General features: G+C 49.9%; 1 long non-coding RNA gene across 1 annotated transcript; it reads left to right on the forward strand.

Moving 5' to 3' along the window:
• The first annotated feature begins 300 nt into the window (after positions 1-300).
• On the forward strand, positions 301-8,171 carry LOC101425323 (uncharacterized). Its single transcript, XR_011645353.1, has 7 exons — positions 301-785; positions 2,027-2,544; positions 2,724-2,773; positions 3,118-3,290; positions 3,570-4,850; positions 5,968-6,133; positions 7,874-8,171. It is a non-coding gene; the product is annotated as an uncharacterized lncRNA (long non-coding RNA).
• Positions 8,172-8,522: the final 351 nt, after the last annotated feature.

The following is an 8,522-nucleotide window of genomic DNA, read 5'->3' on the forward strand; positions in this document are numbered from 1 at the left end:
GGCTCGAGGACCCCGGAGGCAGATGCCCGGTGGGACCCCTGAGCCCGCTGCCTCCTGGATGTGCGGCCTTGGGCAAGCCCTTAACCTTTCTGCGCGTTCATTTCCCTGTCCGTAAAGTTAGGGGTCATCAGAGCACGCGCCTCGTAGGGTTTTTGGGGGTTTCAGTGATTGGGTCTGTGCAAAACCCAACAGCGCCGTGGACACGCTGGCTTTATCAGCTCTCCAGGGGGAGGACTGGCATAAGCAGGCATTTTTCACCCTTGTTCAAAGTCACTGTTGGATAGATAGTTGACGAGGGCACAGGGTTCACGGAGGGCGAGTGGCAGATAAGTTTGGAACAGTAGATTTGGGTCCAATTGTAGAAGCATCTGAACGCCAGGCTCATGAGTTTAAACCACATCCTGAAAGAGATGCCACTGGACGCAGCGCTTCCTAAGAGGAAAAGACAACAGGAAAGAGGTATTTTTGGAGGTTCTGAGCTGATGACAGCAGGAATGGAAAGAAGTAAAAGTATATGCGGGGCATGATGAAATGGTGAAGGAAGCGTGGAGGGACCTCGTGGCTACCGGGACGTGGGGATGAGGGAGAACGCGGAGCCTGAGGTGCCGAGCCGAGTGGACTAACACAAGGACGGCGGCGTCGCCAGCCCTGCGCAGCCACGAGAGGAGCTGATTTGGAAGGAAGAGGATGTGATGGCTTTAGGCCAGTGGAACTGGGTATCCAGGAGGACACGGCAGTGGAGGAGGAGGCCAGGCTGGGCTGTAGATTTGGAGTCCTCTGCAGAGGTAAGGGGGGTTTCTCAGTTCTTGAGGGGTGGGGGGTGGGGGGACATAGAAGGTTGAGGACTACCCTCAGGGAGTATTCACAGGGGTGAGAGGATGCCAACAAGGCCCAGAGCAAAACGGGAAGAGGCCACTGACCCAAAAGAAGGAAAGAGCTGGGGTGTTGGCTGGTGGGAACCCGGGTAAAGTGTGTTGTCAGATGCCAAGATGCCAAGAGGAAAGGAGAAGGGCAGGGGGTGTAGGAGGCAGGGACCAGCAGCCCGTGCAAGTGGCAAATGGCCGTGGGAAATGGGTCCCAGCTGGGAAGGAAGGGTGCTGGCTGAGCCAGCGGCGGAACTTCGTTTTAAACATTTCTACAGAGTGCCAGAAATGAGAAGAGAATTTATTCTTCAAAGGGGAGACCCTCGCTGTGAACCCCCTTTTTAAAAACATTTTATTTTATTTATTTATTTCTCTCCCCTCCGCCCCCCACCGCAGTTGTCTGTTCTCTGTGTCTGTTTGCTGCATATTCTTTGTCCACTTCTGTTGTTGTCAGCGGCACGGGAATCTGTGTTTTGTTTTGTTGCGTCGGCAACACAAAACTGTGTTTTGTTTTGTCTTGTGTGTCAGCTCTCCGTGTGTGCGGCACCATTCCTGGGCAGGCTGCACTTTCTTTTGCGCTGGGCGGCTCTCCTTACAGGGTGCGCTCCTTGTGTGTCCCCACGCAGGGGACACCCCCGCGTGGCAGGGCACTCCTTGCGTGCATCAGCACTGCACATGGGCCAGCTGCACACGGGGCAAGGAGGCCCGGGGTTTGAACCATGGACCTCCCATGTAGTAGACGGACGCCCTAACCACTGGGCCAAGTCCACTGCCACTGTGAACCCCTTGCTCCTTTTCATGGCAATGCCTCTTGGAGCCCAGCAGCCCAGACCGGGAAGCAGACCGGCAGAGGAATGGAGAGGTTTGGGTTCTCTTTTAATTTCAAGCAATAGGGTCCCGGGCTCCCCATCTGTAAAGGGAGGTGTTTGGCCCAAATGGTGCCGGGGTCCTTCCCACTCTCTCCTTTCACTAAGTCCGTCCTGGGCCAGGTTGGCAATGAAGGTCAAGAGGCTGGAGACGAGAGCAGGGAGCCCTTCACCAACTCCCACCTCCTCAAAGCCCCGCACAACAGGAGTAACCAGCAATTACGTAAAGCCTGATGCTCTGCAGGTTACTTGTTCGTGTATTAACAAGAGGAGTGATTGTCAACTTTTTTTGTACAGCTGAGAAATCTGAAGTTCAGGAAAGTGACCAAGTGCACACAGGGGTAAGCGGCAGAGCTGGGATTTGAACCCAGACATTTCAACTCCCAGTTCAATGCTCTTTCATTCGCAACATCCTGTTTTACCGTAGAAGCGGATTAAAATAAAAGCTTGAGTTTGAGGGGTGTGGAGGCTTTTGCATCACTCCTTGAGATGGCTAGCAAAAGTGGTGTGGCTGAGCCTGGGTCGGGCGTCCTGGCTGGCCACGGGTGCACTGGCTTCTGAGCGGAAGCAGGGCTGGTTTTGAACTTTCCTCCTGCTTGCAGATGGGGAGACTGAGGTGCTCCCAGATCTGCTTTCTGCGGCTGCTTCCGGATCTGACAAAGGGATTGGATGGAGGACACAGTAGCCTGTGTTTTTTTAGTTCTCACAATTGTCTCTGGAGTTCCGGGAGCACAGTGGATCCCCCAAATAGCCTCTGGCTTCAAGTTGCCATCTGCTTACTTTTTGGAAGCCAAGCCCCCCCCTTTCCCTGGAAGGTAAGGGTCCTGAGATGGCTCAGAGATTCCCTTTGGTGGGGTACAGCTCCCAATGGCTGTGACCCCTGGGCCCTTGCTCTGTTGTCTGCTGGGCTCCCCTTCTGCTGCGACGGGGTGGCTGTGACACGGGCTTGGCAATGGCTGTTGCCACACTGAGGTCCCTTTCCCTGTCTCCCCAGCGCGGGCCTCATCTCTCCACGCTCCAACGGCACTCCTGGGAAGCGGAAAGGTAGCCCCTCCTCCACCCCCTTCCAATATAACCGTTCTTACCCAAGCACCAAACGCAGTGGCTTTGCCCAGTCAACCCTCCCCTTTCCTTAGAATTACAGTTCTCGGCTTCACGCAGCTCATCCCTTTCCACGCTCCCTGCGCCCGCAGAATTTATACCCCAGAGGTTGTGCTGAAAGACAGTATGTGTGAAAATACCCAGCATGACACCCCAAATTGTCCCTTCCCACTGGCCATTGGCCAATGCCTCTGTTTTAAGCTCAAGCACGTCAACAAGCCCTCAGAGTGGGGGGGGGGAGGTGGCCTTTGTCCCCTCTCTTTGCGGTATTATTTGCTCTAATGCAGATAATGGAGAGCTGGCCCCATTACTTCTGCGTGAGTCACAAGTCTCCACCCTTCTGCTGAACAGGCTGATGTGTCCCCTGACACACATTTGATAAACTGGTGCACGGGCAAAGAAACAAACCCAAAGTACTACCGGAGTAGAGATGTGTAGAGGCCACGTTGCTTTTGATGAGGTAAGTGCCAGCGGTAGCCCAGGGACTTCCTTCTGATAGACCTGACTCACGTGGTGGAGCACCTTCCAGGTGGCCCCCAGAGAGCCATGCCTCCTGGGATTCATGTCCTCGTCAGGCAGGCGCCTCCCACACTGAACTTGGCTGCCCTGTGCAACCAGTAGGCAACAGAATGATGGCGTGTGACCTCTGAGGTTGGGCCCTGGAAGGTATTGAGGCTTCTGCCTTCTTCTGGATCACACATGCTTTGGGAGCCGCTATATTGTGAGTTCACTCAAGCAGCCTTGTGGATCGGTCCATGCAATGAGGGATGAAGGTCTCCTGCCAACAGTCAGCTGTGGGACAACAGAGACTCTCAAAAGTGGAGACTCCAACCTGGCCACACATTCAGATGACCATGGCCTCGGCTGGCATCTTAACCTCCTGAGATATTCTGGACCAGAACCACCCAGCTAAGTCATTCTTGGATTTCTAACCCACAGAAACTTTGACATAAGAAACTGTTATTGTTGTTTTAAGCTGCTAGGTGTGGGGCTAATTTCTTACACAGCAACAGATAACTAATACACCCATGGTAGGTACACAGGGACTTATGACTCAGTCTGGACTCATGTATAGCTCACATTTTCCCAGTGTTTCCATCAAACATGGTGTCCTATCCATCCATTTCTCCTCCGCTGCTTTGGTTGATGAGCAGACCACTGGCATATATTATGCCATGGTGAGTCATTTCCACTGTTGGATCACAGCAGGAACATTGGGCAGTCTTCTTCAGGCTCTGAAGTTTGCTTTACACTGGTGCAGTGTGGAAGCTGGAGTGCCCACGAAGACTCTTAAACTGTGAATGGACATCACGAGTTTTTTTTTTGGTGAAGTTAGGCAGCAGATTGGCAGGACGACACCCCTTCTCAGGCAGGCTTCCTGAGCCTCAGCCTGCAGGTGAAGACTTACCTCCTCTTTCCATGGTAATTCTATAAGTTGGGAGAGTAGATCTCAGAAGAGTCCAGTCACATAGTCACTTATTAGGGAACAAGAGTTCCCAAATTTCAGAACAGAGATGATGGGGCCAACATCTCTCGTTCATCGGAAGCAAGAGAGACAAATGAAAGTAGGAAGACTAGAAGAGTGTGGTGTGAGGCCCCGTACGTAGCACATGAAGACATTGTACAATATTTGTTGAGCAAATGAGTGACCCAGCCAAGGGGATGATGGTTTCCCATGCTCTCCTCTCCTCGGAGAGAACCTAGGGATGGGGGCCGTAGTCTGTTCTGGAGCTGACGCTTTTAGAGGAACATGGGAAAACAGCAGCACAAGTACGGAGGCAATCAGGTCGGCGAAGGGGCTTGAAGTCATGACAAGTGAGGGACGGTGGAGGAGAACAGGGTGCACGCTAGAGGGACCTTGCTCATAAGTCTGTACATTTTCAGGTGCTCAGCTGTCCCTCTGTGCCAGCGGGATTCTACCTGTCCTCTAGGCATCCAAGATGCAGAATGAGGGAGAAGGCAGGTGCTGCCAGCATGGCCTGAACAACAACCGCCCTGGGTCCTGGAACTCTGGGAGAAGGTGCTGGCTCTATCCTAGAAACCCTTCAATCCCAGCCAGATGGCTGGGGATGGGGCCACGGTGGGAAGGGCTGTGGCTGAGGAGAGGCAAGCCCTGGAACAGAGAAGGGAGGGAGTGGAGATGGCATGGGGGGGCCGTGATGGCCATGGTTCCTCTGGGAGAAGCTGCCATCTCCTGGCCCATGCCTGCACCCGGGGAGGTTCCACCGGGGCTGCAGTTCCACCACTTCCCTGTTGTGCCATCAGCTCTGGGATGCACAGGCTGGGAGCAGGAGGGTCCTGTCCTGGCCTGGCTTGTCCGGGACCTCCCTGGGCATGAGGCTGACCACGCTACAGGGCAATGGCTTATCTGCCTTGGTGCCCCTTGGTCCTATTTGCGGTGGCGGAAGCACACGGAAGAGCCTAGCAGGTGGACTGGAGCCTCCAGTGTGGGCCACGTGGGCAACCTCCCACCTCAAGGCCTTTTCTCAGGTGAAGAGTTGGCAAGCCAGCCCCGAGGCCTTGCAGCGGGTCTGAACTGCAGGGAGGGGAAGGTGGCCCCGCTGAAGTTGGCCTGGATTTTCTGGACGTGGAGGCAAAGGGTAGAGGGGTTGGCAGTGGGTGGGGGGGCGCCAGGGGGCAGAGGCTCTGAGTGATGGCCAGGAGAGTGGAGCCAAGCCACCAGCCTCCTGTCTCCAGAATCCCCTGAGCACTTAGCGCTTCCAGCCCCCTGCAGCCCCCAGCAGCCCCAGGCCGGGAAGAAACCTGTTCCCTCCCTGAGTAAAGAGCAAAGGCCTGGAGCCTCACGAGCTGAACCAGCCCGTGAACTCAGAGATTGCACAGGCTGGTGGGAAACGGGACCTTTGGTGGAGAAGTTGGCTTCCCTCCCCCTGCCGGTGACGCCACATCATTCGGCAATTTTCCTTGAAGTCTGCAACAGTGGAACGAGCGCATTCCTTCCTGGGGCAGTTGCTTTGTTCAGTTCCAACATTCTGTGCTCTGTGCTCACAAAACCAGAGCCATCAAAGGGGGAAGCTGCAAGCGTCCAGGGTCCTGGGGGACCGGAGGCTTTTGTAGATTTCGTTTTGCTTTTTTCTTCCCGAAAAGATGAAATGAGATGCGTCCACCTCATCTTGCAGGGCCTTGGCCAGCTCTCGCTCTTCCGCTAAGGCAGATAAAGCAAAGCTGGCGGCCAGGGGGCCTTCAGACTGTGGAAAAATGTTTAAAGCCAGAGGGGAAAGGCTGCGGTCCCAAGAGTTCCAGCAGAAGTGCAGATAATTGAACTAGACATAAGAGGAGTTGCACGTGAGTCAGCTGGGGGAAAGCTCTAAACACAACAGGGAGGTCCGCTCTAGCACCAAAGGCTCGAGAGTGAATATTCTGGGATTGAGGAGTCTTTTATTTCTCGCTGTTGCAGGAAGTTGGTCTGCCTCGACGCCCTGAGTCAGGGCTCGCTGTCATGCCAAAGCTTGCCTTGGCTTCCTCTTGTTGAAAAATCGCATCTCCTCTTTGACTCATCTTTTACAAATGTGCAAGGGACTTCGTCCACGTGGGGTGACACTGGTGGACCGTGGGAGCCTCCTGACCGTACATCCCTGGCTGCCCAACTCATCCTTGACCCTGCCCCATCCCTCCAGGGTCAAATACTGAATGGGGAAAAACACTTGGCAAGTGTGAAAGTGATAGGTTTAGGGAGAGTCTGAGGAATCGGTAGAGAACGCCTTAATTTGATTTGGTTTTTGAACACATCATTCCCTTTCTGGGTTCATAATCCAAAATGATAAAAAGCCTGGCTTCTTCTATCTTTGATTTCATCAGCCCCAAACCAACTAACCACTTATGTTAGTTTCTTTTATTCTGTTTCCTTTTCTCCTTCCATAGAAATGTCTCTTAAAAGATGGAGTGTTGCTAGATCTCACTTATGCTAAGAGAAATAGAAATTTAAACTATGATGAAATAGCTATACAGCAAGGCTGACAAAAGGTAGCATTCGATGCAAACTGTTCTGGACTTTGCTCTTTTCACTTAACTGTATACTTTGGAGATATTTCAAATCAGCACATAGAGAGTGTCCCATTCATTTTTACAGTTTTATAGCATGCCGTTTATGAATGCATCATAAATTTATCTAAGTAGATTTCTATTGATGGATACTTGGGCTGCTTCCAGTCTTTTGCTATTGCAAACAGTGCCATACGGTCCATTTCCTACCTGCGCAGGTACATCTGTAGGATAATTCCAGCATGTAGGATTGTTGGGTCAAAGGTTAAATTCATTTGAAATTTCTGTAAGAGTCCCAGTTACCCTCATTGCTCTGCCATATCTAGGAGATGAGGTAGAGACCCTCTTTCCTCACAGACTAGCCACATAGGAATTTCATTGTAGTTTTACATTGTTTCTCTCTTACTAAAGTGAGACTAGGCCTTTTTCCATTCTTTTAAGAGCCAATTGCATTTCCTTTGCTATGCGTTTCTTCTTCATTTCCTATGTTAATCTAAACAAAAATTGTATTATTGACTTTGGAGTAAAATTCCTAATTTCTAGCAATTCTTAACTGTCCAGGGAAGTTTAGCTCTCTACGATATGAGTTACAAATATTTACCCCATGTTGTTTGTCTTTTGATTTTTTTACGTGTAAATTAAAAAAAAAAAATTTAAGTGGTAGAACACAGTAATTTTTTTTTTGGTAAGGATTCTGGATTAAAGAAAGGCTACCCATACTCCAAGGTTATAACGAGATTTGCCTGTTTTCTTCTAGTACTTTTATGATTTCATCTTTTTTAATGTTTATATCCTTGATCCATTTGAACAGTATCCTTGTCAAAATTATGAGGCATGGATCCAACTTCACTCTTTTTCACTTGTCTTCATACCTTTTACACATTCCCACAATGATTAGAGATACCACCTTTTATAATTTGCTGAATTTTTTATTATAATTGGGTCTACTACTGCATTTCCTAGTTTATTCCATTGATTTGTCTGTTTTTCCATAAGTCAGTATCATGCTGTGTTTTTTTAGTTGTTGTTGTTTTATTTTTTTAGGTGGTACCAGGGATCGATTCCAAGACTTTGTATATGGGAAGAAGGTGCTCAACCACTTCAGCTACATCCACTCCCAGCCATGCTGTGTTAACTACTGAGATTTTACATGTTTTGATATGTGGGATAGCACATTCCTTTTCCTTTTCTTGACTGTTCTTTCCCTCCCCTCTCTTTTCCTTTTCTTTTCCTGTCTGTTCTTATTTGCTTCATTTTCCATAAACTCTACAATTAGCTTATCAATTTTTTTAGAAGTTGATATTCATACTGATATCACAATAAACTTTCAAATTAAGGAGAATTGGTGTCTTATAATATCGACTCTTCCTCTCTTAGCATGTGGTTTGTGTTTCCATTAGTTCTATTCTTTCTTTGTGGTTTTGAAACCTTTCCTTGTAGAAAATTTGCAAATGTCTTATTAAGTTATTTGCAGGTATTCCATTGCTTGTGCTGCCACTGTAAAATAACTTGAAGAATACACCATTTTCTCCACTACACCTTCTGCCTGGCTGCTATGTATACATATGCAGGCTATTACTCTCCAGTATGTCAGCTGTGCACCTGGCTGCAACGCTAAACTCTTACTGCTGGTAGGAGTTTTCTCAGAAACGCTTTAATTTAAAGAATAAAATTGTTACTTGGGAAAGTACCC

This window comes from Dasypus novemcinctus, chromosome 13 (genome assembly GCF_030445035.2).
Source record: "Dasypus novemcinctus isolate mDasNov1 chromosome 13, mDasNov1.1.hap2, whole genome shotgun sequence".
In the NCBI taxonomy this organism is placed as follows: domain Eukaryota; kingdom Metazoa; phylum Chordata; class Mammalia; order Cingulata; family Dasypodidae; genus Dasypus; species Dasypus novemcinctus.